General features: G+C 46.0%; 1 long non-coding RNA gene across 1 annotated transcript; it reads right to left on the bottom strand.

The window, feature by feature from the left end:
* Positions 1-280: 280 nt before the first annotated feature.
* LOC308471690 lies at positions 281-4,446 on the bottom strand. Its single transcript, XR_013983087.1, has 2 exons — positions 2,986-4,446; positions 281-1,595 (listed from the first exon to the last, which is right to left on the bottom strand). It is a non-coding gene; the product is annotated as an uncharacterized lncRNA (long non-coding RNA).
* Between the last annotated feature and the right edge of the window lie 6,861 nt (positions 4,447-11,307).

Genomic DNA, 11,307 nt, shown 5'->3' with positions numbered 1-11,307 from the left:
CACACAGATTATCTCAAAATTCAATCCCTGATATATTGGGTCAAAAATGGAAAGGACCTCTGGCTGTATCTCTGGAAAGCCACTGACAGACAGTGAGTAGATTTTTGTGTGAAAGGGCTGTGATGTCTGTTCTGGTACTGTACCTCTAAGTGTTAACTGAATCTAATTTCTCCCCCACCACTAGTGAGTCTAGTACCCTCTAATAATCTCATGCATGTGGAAACCGCTGGATGAGCAAAACTGACTCTTGTATTGAAATAAAAATTATCCAGTCCAAAAATACGGTTCAAAAAGCTTTACTCACAGAACTTAACTTTAAACAATTTTAAACAAATAAAATTACATTCACTTAGTTGCTTATTCCTTACACAACTCCCAGCACGAGGCATAAAAACTTAGGTTACAAATAACTTGCATTCTGAGCTAAAATCAGAGCTCCAAGCTCTTATCCATTGCAGTCTCTTTCAGCCTCAGGCTGTTTTGCTGGAGACAGAGAAAGTCACATCCATTCTCTTCAGCAGCTTAGAACAAAGAGGCACCCAACATGGATCCCTATGAGTTAGCATATGCATAGACCTGAAATACAATCCTTTTCATGTGACTGCAAGCTGATGACCCTGTGACTAAGCCGCAGAGATACATCCCCACTAATGATTAACCAGGTAGGCTCTTCTCTAACTTCATGGAAATTTCCAACCATACTCCACAATATATCATACAGACGCATTATATATCTCCACTTTCAATGTGCATTAAACAGTCATACTTAACACCCTCATCTAGACAGAGGCTAGTTACTCAGGTTTGAACATGTAAAGTCACAGAACAGCCATCACCAACTTGGTGCCCTCCAGATGTTTTAGACTACAACTCCCATGAGGGCTGATGGGAGTTGTAGTACAAAACATCTGGAGGGTGAAGGGAAGGAGGTTGGCAAAGGCTGACATACATGATATCTTCACATGTTCACAGGGAGCAAGAGGCAAGATTGTAGGTGTGAAGTGTCATCTACCTGCCAGGCAGAATAATTTCCTGGTTGTGGGTGGCATGAGGGATGCTCTGTATGTGAGATAGGAACAAGGACATATACAACTGAACCATTTAGACGGGCAAACTGGAATCATAAATGAAAAAGCCACTGAGCTATTTTAATCTCTTCCTGTATGATTCTTCAGATCATGTTTTTGCCATACTTGAAATAAATAGGTTCCAATTTCTCTGCAGCTGAAGTTGGGGGAGAGCATTAAGGGCTCAATTTGTTCTGATACTCAGCCTCACAATCTGTTTTCCATGCCAGAGCTGGACCCTATCACATCATGACCTCGGAAGAGTTGGAAGTGATCCTGAGCAGACGTGAAGTGCACTTTTCTCGCCACTGACTAAATTAGAGAGTTGCCACACAGCAGAGATTAGGGGGCAGAAGGCATCCAAATCAGAGAGGTGCTGCTTGCAGTCAGACATAAAATCCATCTTTCATTTCTCTAGAAATTAGGCACCGGATAGCAAAGTGTGAGGAGCTTCTGAGATAACTGAGCAGATGTAGCCTTCCTAGACACATCAAGATCTTCTCCCTGCTCTGATTCCATTCAGTAGTCCTGTGGAACATTCCAGAAAACAAGGCTGGTATCAACACATCACATCTTTGTGCAGCTGCCAGGGACCCACCACTAGCAGGGCCCACTGCTGTTTTAATACCCCACCAGGGGCTGGGTGGCCAAGTCTGGCTGCTGCTCAATTTCCCAGAATGCCCCTGACTCCAGGGCACACCAGGGCATTGTGGTGGATTGAAGCTTAACACTCACTGCACTAGATGCTATTGCCAGGAAAGCCTGTCAGGCTGGTAGCAAGTTCCCTAACCACAATCTGTGTACGAACAAACCTCAAGAATTGTAGGCCTGGCCCTTGGGAGAGCGGGAGAGCTGAGTAGTTTTTAATAATTTAGGGAGGCTTTCAGGAGCCACATCCTTTTTAAAATAATATTTCATCGATTTTCAAAAGTAGGTAACAATCAGAGTACAATAATGTGCTAAACAATGATCACCCCTCATTCCTCAACCTTCCTTCACCCAGAATACATGTAGGACCAGAACATTAACCAAATGTGTGTTCTCCAGCCAAATCCTTCAATCTGTCTCCTCGGATGTTGCGTGGCCAACTCGCCAAGTAGTAATTATTTGACAGGCTTCCTTGCCTGAAAATTCCACCTAGGGCAGTTTAAAAATAATAAAATAAGACAAGCTGTGAATTCCCTGGTGCTGAATCACACTGAGTGGGATGGAAAATCTGTATTGACTAAGTAGCGCTGTCCGCCAGTTTCGTTTTAGAAGATGCCTTTAACCCACAGCTCCCAAAGCTTTGTCATCATCAAAAGTCTCCTGTACTGTAATCTAAAACGAAATAATCTGAACTTCCCCAAGACAAAACAAAGCTGACTCAGATGGTGGGGTTAAAAGTTCTCTCAAGTCAAGAGCTAAAGGTGTAAATACAAAAGAGAAAGAGGATGATATATGCTAATGCCCCAGCATTGCCTGGTGCCCATTGGGACTGGTTGGAGAAGAAGACATGGAGGCCAGCCATGAGGGGAGCCAGAGCCAGTGACAGACAGAGCCAACTAAGTCTACGCTTGTTCATGTCCTCTTTCCCACCTGATGTCCAGTTCCCATCAGCCCCCACTATGCTCAGGGATAATGGGAGTCCATCAAAATCTGGAGGACACCATGTTGGTTGCCTCTGGGCTAAGGCAAACAGCAGGGGATAGCTGTTGCCCTCAGACTCTTCTGTGGGCTTTTGAGATTCATCTGACTGACCCTTTTTGAAACAGGATGATGGACTAGATTGATCTTTGGCCTGATCCGGCAGAGCTCTCTTTTTATCCTACTGAGGCGAAAGGAAAGGAGAAAAACTTGAGTCTGGATAGGGAGACAAACCACCCCTTTTGTAAACTGCCACCCATGGGAATATGGCTGCAGGGAGCGATAAACGTACGATGAATAAATAAATGTGGGAAGTTCAACAGGCTCGTCTTTCCACATTTGACCTTAGCTGTTCATATCCCACAGTTTTGTTCCTGCTGCTGTTTTTCTGGTGGGAGGGAGGAGCAAACATTGCCAGTTGACACGCTGGAAAGATCTTGGCAGTTAGGAGTTGCCTCAGGCAAGCAGACTGCCATTTTGAGGGTCTTGAAATATTCATGCTTCACAATTATTCTGGCTTTCCTATTAGCAGTCGGCCTAACTGGAGAAGACAGGGAGAGATGAGTCATGTTCTAAGAAGAACTTAGCCTTCCCTGGCAGCTCAAAATTAATTTAGGTGGAGGTTTCAGTGTCACACACCCTGCAACATTTCACAGCTGGAAACAAGGACACAGTTAATGCCTCTTTTCTTAATCCCAAGGCGGACCACCTGCCCCAAGACAAGCTCCCCGCAGCACTTCATCAATTACAAATTACTGCAGCCTCTTCTCTGATTTAACGCCACGTGAAAGTGTTTGTTCCTTGGATTAATGGTATTATTTTGATTGAAGAACATCTGAATAGCCCAACAACGTTATCAACCGCCCCAAATATATGAGCCATTTCAGTGTGTACATTGGCAGGCTGCACAGTGCCTTATTGTTCATATGTGTCCAGGGATGCAGGTGGCGCTGTGATCTAAACCACTTGTGCTTGCCGATCAGAAGGTCGGTGGTTGGGAAGTCGCTCAGTGAATTGATTCCATGAGTCCCCTGTCTGTCCAGTGGAATTAGTAAAGTTATTCCTGAGTCGTTCTAGTCAGCCAAAGCTTTAATGAACATTCTGAAATTACAGTCTGCCTTGTCCTCTATAAGAACACATCCTGCTCCCTATATGTTTATTCTTAACAGATCATTATTCATGCTTGTTATGTTCAAAGTACAGGTCCTCCCGTCCTGGGTTATAATTAAATCCATTTCCTCATTTGAGTGATCATAAATCAGTTTTCGTGTTACCAGTAATTTGTAACTTTTCCATTTCTGTAAACTATCGTTTTGTTATCTTTTATTATAGGAAACATCCCACCATTCATCATAACTGTGATATTGTGACTTGGGTGGTGTTTTTCCCCCTTCAAGTTATCTGTACAGTTTGAATGCTTCCAGAGGGAAGTTTATTGCGAAATTCGTGTTGCTCATGTCCACAAACCTTTTGCAGAATTCACATGATGTTATGTGTCATCAAAATACCAACCTGTGCTTTAAAAATAAAGAAATTAATAAAAATTCTCCTTGCTGCAAAAAAATCCAATAAGTAAAAATAGTACATTTTTGGGGAGTGGGCAGTTTGTAATGTGAGGCAACATTTCAAATTATCTCGCCACACCAAACTTTTGTTTGCTCATCACCTGAGAACAACCTTTGTTTTCACTGGCTCCCAGCACCAAAGGAAAGAAACCCACTTCCACTGATTGACACATGCCCAGTTTACAGGAGATATTATTTAAGATATCTGCACAGTAAAAGTGGAGGACTACCTGGGCAACCACAATTGCAGCAGTGCCTAAAATTGATTTTTTAAAATAAATAAAAATGTGTGTTTTAAATACACTTTATCACATTTGCACTCTTGCACAAGACTTCAGTATCACATAAAAAAACAACAACCAAAAACCACACATATTGGAATGGATATTGCTTCCCCCACAAAAAAGCACAAGCTTCCAGTTTGCCTCTTGTGAAAGAGCAACTGGCTGAATAAGGCTGGTAATGTTTGCTGCAATTTTATTTTTTTAGAAAAACAAAGGTTTGTGTATACAGAGATACAGAAATACCTGTACATATGCCCAGAATGGAAAATGGTAGCAGAGACAAGGAAGGAGTGATTGGCGAAACTGAAAAACACAATTTGTATATACTCCGTCAAGCTTTGCCCATTGGTATGGATGGCGGGTGACTAAAAAGCAATAAATATCCATGACTGAAAAAAACAAAAATGTGTGGAAACTGATTGGCCAAGCACTTACATGGAAAGATCAGATCTGAATGACCTGCTTTGTGATATAAGATCCCCATCAGGAATTACTGTCTGTTAAAAGTCTTAACTCGGTTCAGGGGCTTTGATTTTTGGTTACCGAAGTGCTGTGATAGCACACTAAACGGGACATCTCGTTTGAATGTGAAAGGTGGTGGCTGGTGGTGGAGGACTGATTGAGAAGTCAAAATCAGGGGCCTGCCTTACATTTCAAAGCGATCACCACAAAACTCGAGCTTTTAGGAAACGAATCTTTAGAGGAATTTAGGGGAGAGTATTATTGTGGGAAGACTTGTTGGCCTTGGTTGTCCAGATGGGCAGGGTAAAAACAATAAATTATTATTATTATTATTATTATTATTATTAGTTGGAGGACATGGGGAATCTGAGAGAAGGGCAAAGAAAGCAGATGGAGTGCCGCTGAGAGAAATAATTTATTGGAGTTCATGGAAGAAGCACGCCAGGAATATTGCGGATTTGGAGAAGGGGGCTCCAAAAGTGCTTGGACATAGGAGGGGGATGGTGGAGAAGACTATGAACATTTTGAAATTAACTGGAAGTAAAAGGCCACTGTGGTGCCTCAATGAGATGGAAGCCAAATGGTTAGCCAGTAACAGACGCGGCTTCAGCAGGATAGGCGGGGGTCTTTGGGTGGGCGTGGCCTCGCGGAGTGGGCGGAGCCACGGACGTGCCGCGTGGGCGTGGCCGGGAAAAAAGCGGCACGCGGCGGAGGGGGGGCGTTGCCCAGGTGATAAATCTGGATGGTGGGCGGGGCCGTCCTCGGCGGGGGCCGGAAGCGGAAGTGGCCTCGTATTTCCGGCGCTCCGCGGGCGGCCATGTTGCAGGGGCTGGAACGGCGCAGCGGCTTTTGCTGGGTCCCGCGGCGGCCGGTAGGTTGCGGGGCCGGCGCCGCCGGGCAGCGGCGCTGCAGTCGGGATTCGAACTCGGGTCTCGGGTGACTCCCTGCCCGGCTCCCAGCCCGCTCTCTCCCCCGCCCCCCCCCCGCGTCGCCCGTCGCCCTTCTCCGTCCAGCCATGGGATGCCCCGCCCTTTGCTCCCTCCTTCCCCTCGAGGGGGAATCGCAGGACCGGCCCTCCGCCACTGGCTTTGCTGGTATCCTTTGCTGCAGCAGCCTCTCCCTTGCACCCCCCCCCCGGGGCCTTATCCCACCCCACCGAGCCCCGCCCGCCTTTTATTCCGGGGCTGCTTCTCTCCCCCCCCCCCCAAGATCTCGCTGGGAGACCCCCGATGTTGTGGCTCCAGTGCCTGCCGGCCCCGATCCTGCCCCTGCGACAGCTGCAGGGATGGATCCCGCCTTGCCCCTCCCAAACTCTGCTGCCACCGAGTAAGGCCGGGCTTAGGGGACCCGTCCTCGCCTTAGGAGAGGCTGTAAATCCAGCTTTACTTTACTCTCCGCTCCGCGTTTCAGACCTGCGTTGTTGCCCGAGGTTCCGTTTGTTACAAAGGTGGGGTGGGGTGGGGAATATTTGCTGCAGAAGCGGAGGGAGCCAGCTCTTTAAATGCCTGCTACCCTTTGCTGGCTTCCCTTGGAGTAGCCTCGGTCATGCTGGTATATCAGTCGTTTCCCCACACAATTTGCACCAAATATGTACATTCATGATAAGCATCTCAACAGGTAGCCGGATGCTACAGGAGCTCGTTTGGGATCAGTTAGGAGCGCAGGTTTATGTCCCAGTTCCTGGAGACTTTGTTGCGCTCTTCTGCAGGTGGCGTTTGTGGCTTTTTAAATGAGGGAAAACTAGTCCTGTAACAGCTACAGAAAAAGGATGCTCAGTGTGCACTCACAAACCAACCGTTACAAACTTTTTTGCAGCTCTCGGTCACTACCGTGAGATGTTTAAGATCCCCGACTCAAGATGATTGGAAACATTTGTTTAGGGTTATTTGCGTGTCCTCTTCCCAGCTAAGGAGCATATCTGGCAAAGTCGAAGGGAGCCAAGAGGCTATGTTTCTTTGTGGATACTTATTTTGTATATCGAAAAACAACTTTTAGCCTTCAAAGTTCTTGAAGAGGTTGACAAAATTAACAACTCGGTGTAGTTGTAGTCCCTAGCTTGTGTTCTAAAACAAAAGCTGGAAAAATAATACCGGAAGTAAGCATTACATTTATTACAGGTTACTATAATAAGTTCAAAGGCCATGAATGAGTAATGTTTACTCATTAAAGCCAGGAATGGCCCAACCAAACACACTTTTCTCTGCCTGGTCTCCTGTTCCCAACTTGTCATCCTAATGTAAATTCTGGGCTGTTCCTTCTTTTAAGGCCAGCCAGTTTTCTTAAGATTTCTGATGCATGGTTTCTATTCCATTTATATGAGGATCTGAAACTTTTGCATGTTGCAGGTTTCCATTCCTGGTTTGTGGCCATTGACTCACGTGCTCATTTTCCTTAACACTGCATTCCTGTGCAGGTTCACTTTAAAGTAAATCCTCCTCTGCTTACTAATAATGCTCCTTGGAAGTGTGATTAGGATCGTAGCCTTAAGACTCCAGTTGCTGCTGGCTTTGCTTGCTTCTAGCATTCCTTTGGACGATAAGTTGCAGCATTTTAACTTTGAAAAATGCATTGGGTGCTCCAGAGTGAGTGATGTTGTGTGGTTCATTTTGGGTTGGGTTCTGTGTTTTAATTGGTTTCTCAGCCTCAGAGTCTGAATGCGATTACTTTGCGAATGAGATTATTGATTTCTGTGCCCCTTTTGTATAAAGGGCTTCATGCCCCACACGTTATTTTTGAAGCAACCATATGAAGCAATTTCCATTTTATAAATAAAAGACCTGAAGCCAGTAGCGACTTGTCCAAAGTCGCCTTGTCAATTCATTGAAGATTTGTGATGCAAATTGATGTCCAGGCCAACCACTCTCCACTAGATCAGTCTGGCTCTGCTGTTATTTAACTAGTACTGTGTTTAGGGGGGAAATGCATGGATTTTGTGTATGACATTGGCTGAAACTAGACATAGTGCCTAATGTGTTTGCTTCTAAAACAGTAGCCCCATGTCATCCACTCTTTCCTTTATAGTGACTAGTGATCTAGAACATGTGACAGGATTGTATCATAGAGTTGTAAGAGCACCTCAAATGTCATTTAGTCCAATCCCCTGTGGTTGCAGGGAATCTACAGTATCCATGATAGCTGGCCATCCAGGCTCTGCTTGGTTCTAACAAAGGAGAATCAACTTTCTAAGGGAATCTAACATTTCACGTCATCAGGAAATTGTTACTTTTGTAATTTAAACCATTTGGATTGGATCCTGCCTTCTGGAACAACAGAAAATAAATTTGGTCCATCATCTGCACAGCAGCCCTTTAAATATTTGAGGACAGCAATTGTAGCACCTCATAATTGTCTCTTCTCCCGGCAATCATGACAAACGCCTTCAGCCTTTCCTCATAGACTTCAATGCGACTTAGAATTTCATGGGTATTGTTTGTCACACGTTGCACTGCTAATTCATGTTTAGCTTTGGGTCTCATTAAACCCCTACGTCCTTTTCACATGTACTGAAGTCAAGCCAGGTGTCTTCCCTACAGATTGAGTGTATATTAGGGGAGCCCTCCAGATGTTGGGACTCACAGCTCCCTTCCAGCATGGCCAAGTCTGGGATGATGGGAGTCTAGCAACACCTAGAGGGCTGCAGGTTCCCTGTTTGTGGTGGATCTTCCTGCCTGACTGCAAAGCTATATTCTGGGATTCAGAATATTTTTTTTCTTGTTTTCCTCCAAAAACTAGGTGCGTCTTATGGTCTGGTGTGTCTTATAGAGCAAAAAATACGGTATTTATAAAGATGTTAAATGTTACCAAGCCTGGGACAGAACCATGCGTCACTCCACCATGTCACTTCTTTTCAGGGTGGTGAAATGTTGATTAGTGGTCTTTTGGGACAGTCCATTAGGATTGCCATATCTTGAAGAGCAAAAAAGAGGCAGAAGCAGGACCCCTGCTCCTACCTGATCTTTGCTGCAATGGCCTTGCTCCGCTGCAGCACTTCTGCTTCCAGGGCACAGCGCCGCCCCAAACATGCTCGTACCCCCCCAACTCCCCCCAAAATTTTAAAAAACCAAACCCAGACATGTCCTTTAAAATGTAAAAATCCACCCAGATGGGCATGTTGGCCCTCCAAAAGAGGACATGTCCAGGTTTTCCCGGACATATGGCAACTCTACAGTGCATCAACTAGCCACATATCCACCTAACACAGTACCATCTAGCCCGTATTTTACCAGCTTGCAAAAATGAATATGGGGGACCTTGGCAAAGCATTGCTGAAATATAGTTCCCTGTTGTACCTCCACTGTTGGAGGCAGTATGCCTCCGGATACCAGTTACTGGGGAGAGTGATGTTGCGCTGAGGTCCTGCTTGCAGGCTTTCCATAGACATTGGGTTGGCCAGTGTGAGAATGGGATTGCTAGAAGGGTTGCTGGCCTGATCCAGCAGCGCTCTTCTTATTTGTTTATTTATTCAATTGTTGATTCACTTTAGCTTGCCCAGGGCAACCCAAAGCGAATTACAACCAAACAAATAGACAATACACCCCACAGAGGTAGATTAAAACCAAGAGGAAAGAGAAATACATTAAATACATTAAAAACATCCCACCCACTTCTAAAAGGCCACTTATAGTTAAAGACCAAAGACCAAAGGCCTGGTTATAGAAGAAACTGTTTGCCTGGCACCTAAAGATATCTAATGAAGGCACCAGGCGAGCCACCCTGGGGAGAACATTCTACAAATGGGGAGCCACCACAGAAAAGGCCTGTTCTCATGTTGCAACCCTCTAGACATACAAAGAAAGGTCTCACGTGATGAGCGCAGGGTCTGGGTCAGTTCATATGGGGAAAATAAAAAGAGCTAGGGAATAGGCCAATTATATGTAGACTGTCCCTGGATCAAGTGACTTTTCTTCTTTAAGTTCTCACTAATCTAGCTCAAGGTTTAAAAAAATTCCTTCCAGTAGCATCTTAGAGACCAACTAAGTTTGTTATTGGTATGAGCTTTCATGTGCATGCACACTTCTTCAGATACACTGGAACAGAAGTCACCAGACCCTTATATATAGTGAGAGGGTGGAGAGGGGTATTACTCAGAAGGGTGGTGGGAAGGGGTGATTGGCTGACAGGTGTGGTAAACCTGTTGACGACTGTTAATGCCTGCAGTTGGTCTACAGGAAAAAGCAAGGGGTGAGATGCCTAAAAATAGCTTTATCATGTATAATGAGATAAGAATCCAATGTCTCTATTCAGACCAGGTCTCTCCTTGGTTTTAGGTTTGGTAATAAGTTGCAACTCAGCAACTTCTCTTTCCAGTCTATTTCTGAAATTAGCTCAAGGTTGTCGTTTGAACCAGCCAGATGGTTAACTGATAATCAATCGCAATCAGTCCATCATTAGAGCCAAAAACGGCAACTGAACATTCCATTTTAGCAACTACAACAATGGTTTAAGGAGCCATTTGGTGCCTAGCTTATATATTGTGAGTTTCTAACACTGGCATTGTGTGCTAGTTACATACCATATTTTTCGCACTATAGGACGCACCCGCCCATAGGACGCACCTAGTTTTCAGGGGAGGAAATCAAGGAAAAAAATATGACCCCCCCCCCGCAGCTCTGGGAGCAGCGGACAGGCTGCACGCAGCCTGTGCGCTACTCCAAGACCTTCTCCCTGCTTTTGCGGGAGGTGGCGGAATTCCCCCACCTCCCGCAAAATCCCACAGGAGCCGCGCGCAACTCCTGCGGGCTTTTAGACCAGGAGGGAGAAGGGACTGAAATGGCCAGTCAGTCACTTCTCCCTCCTCGGGGAAAAGCCCCCAAGAGCGGCGCGCTCTTTAAATGGTGCGTGGCTCCTGCGGGCTTTTCTACGAGGTGGGGGGCAGCCCCTTTAAAGAGCGCGCGGCTTTTGCCTGCTTTTGTGGGAGGTGGGGGAATTCCCCCATCTCCTGCAAAAGCCCACAGGAGGGAGAAGGGACGGACTCGGCCAGTCAGTCCCTTCTCCCTCCTTGGGGAAAAGCCCCCAACAGCGGCGCGCTCTTTAAAGGCTGCACGGCTCCTGTGGGCCTTTCCTGTGGGAATTCCCCCACCTCGTAGAAAAGCCAGCAGAAGCCGCGCAGCCCCTTTAAAGAGCACAAGGCTCCTGCGGGCTTTTCGACCCAGATTTTGCCCCCCCATCCTCTGGGGTTGGCGATGGGGGAAGCGCTGCTTTCCCCCACCGCCAGCCTCAAAGAGCAGACTCTTGTGGCTTCAGCGGAAGCAACGCGAAGCCTCCGGAGCGCAGGCTTCGGAGGCTTCGTGTTGCTATCGCTGA

The sequence above is a fragment of the Podarcis pityusensis genome (genome assembly GCF_964106645.2).
Source record: "Podarcis pityusensis genome assembly, chromosome: 2".
Classification (NCBI taxonomy): domain Eukaryota; kingdom Metazoa; phylum Chordata; class Lepidosauria; order Squamata; family Lacertidae; genus Podarcis; species Podarcis pityusensis.
Note: the sequence above shows the minus strand (reverse complement) of the source record. Positions and strands in the feature narration are given on the sequence as shown.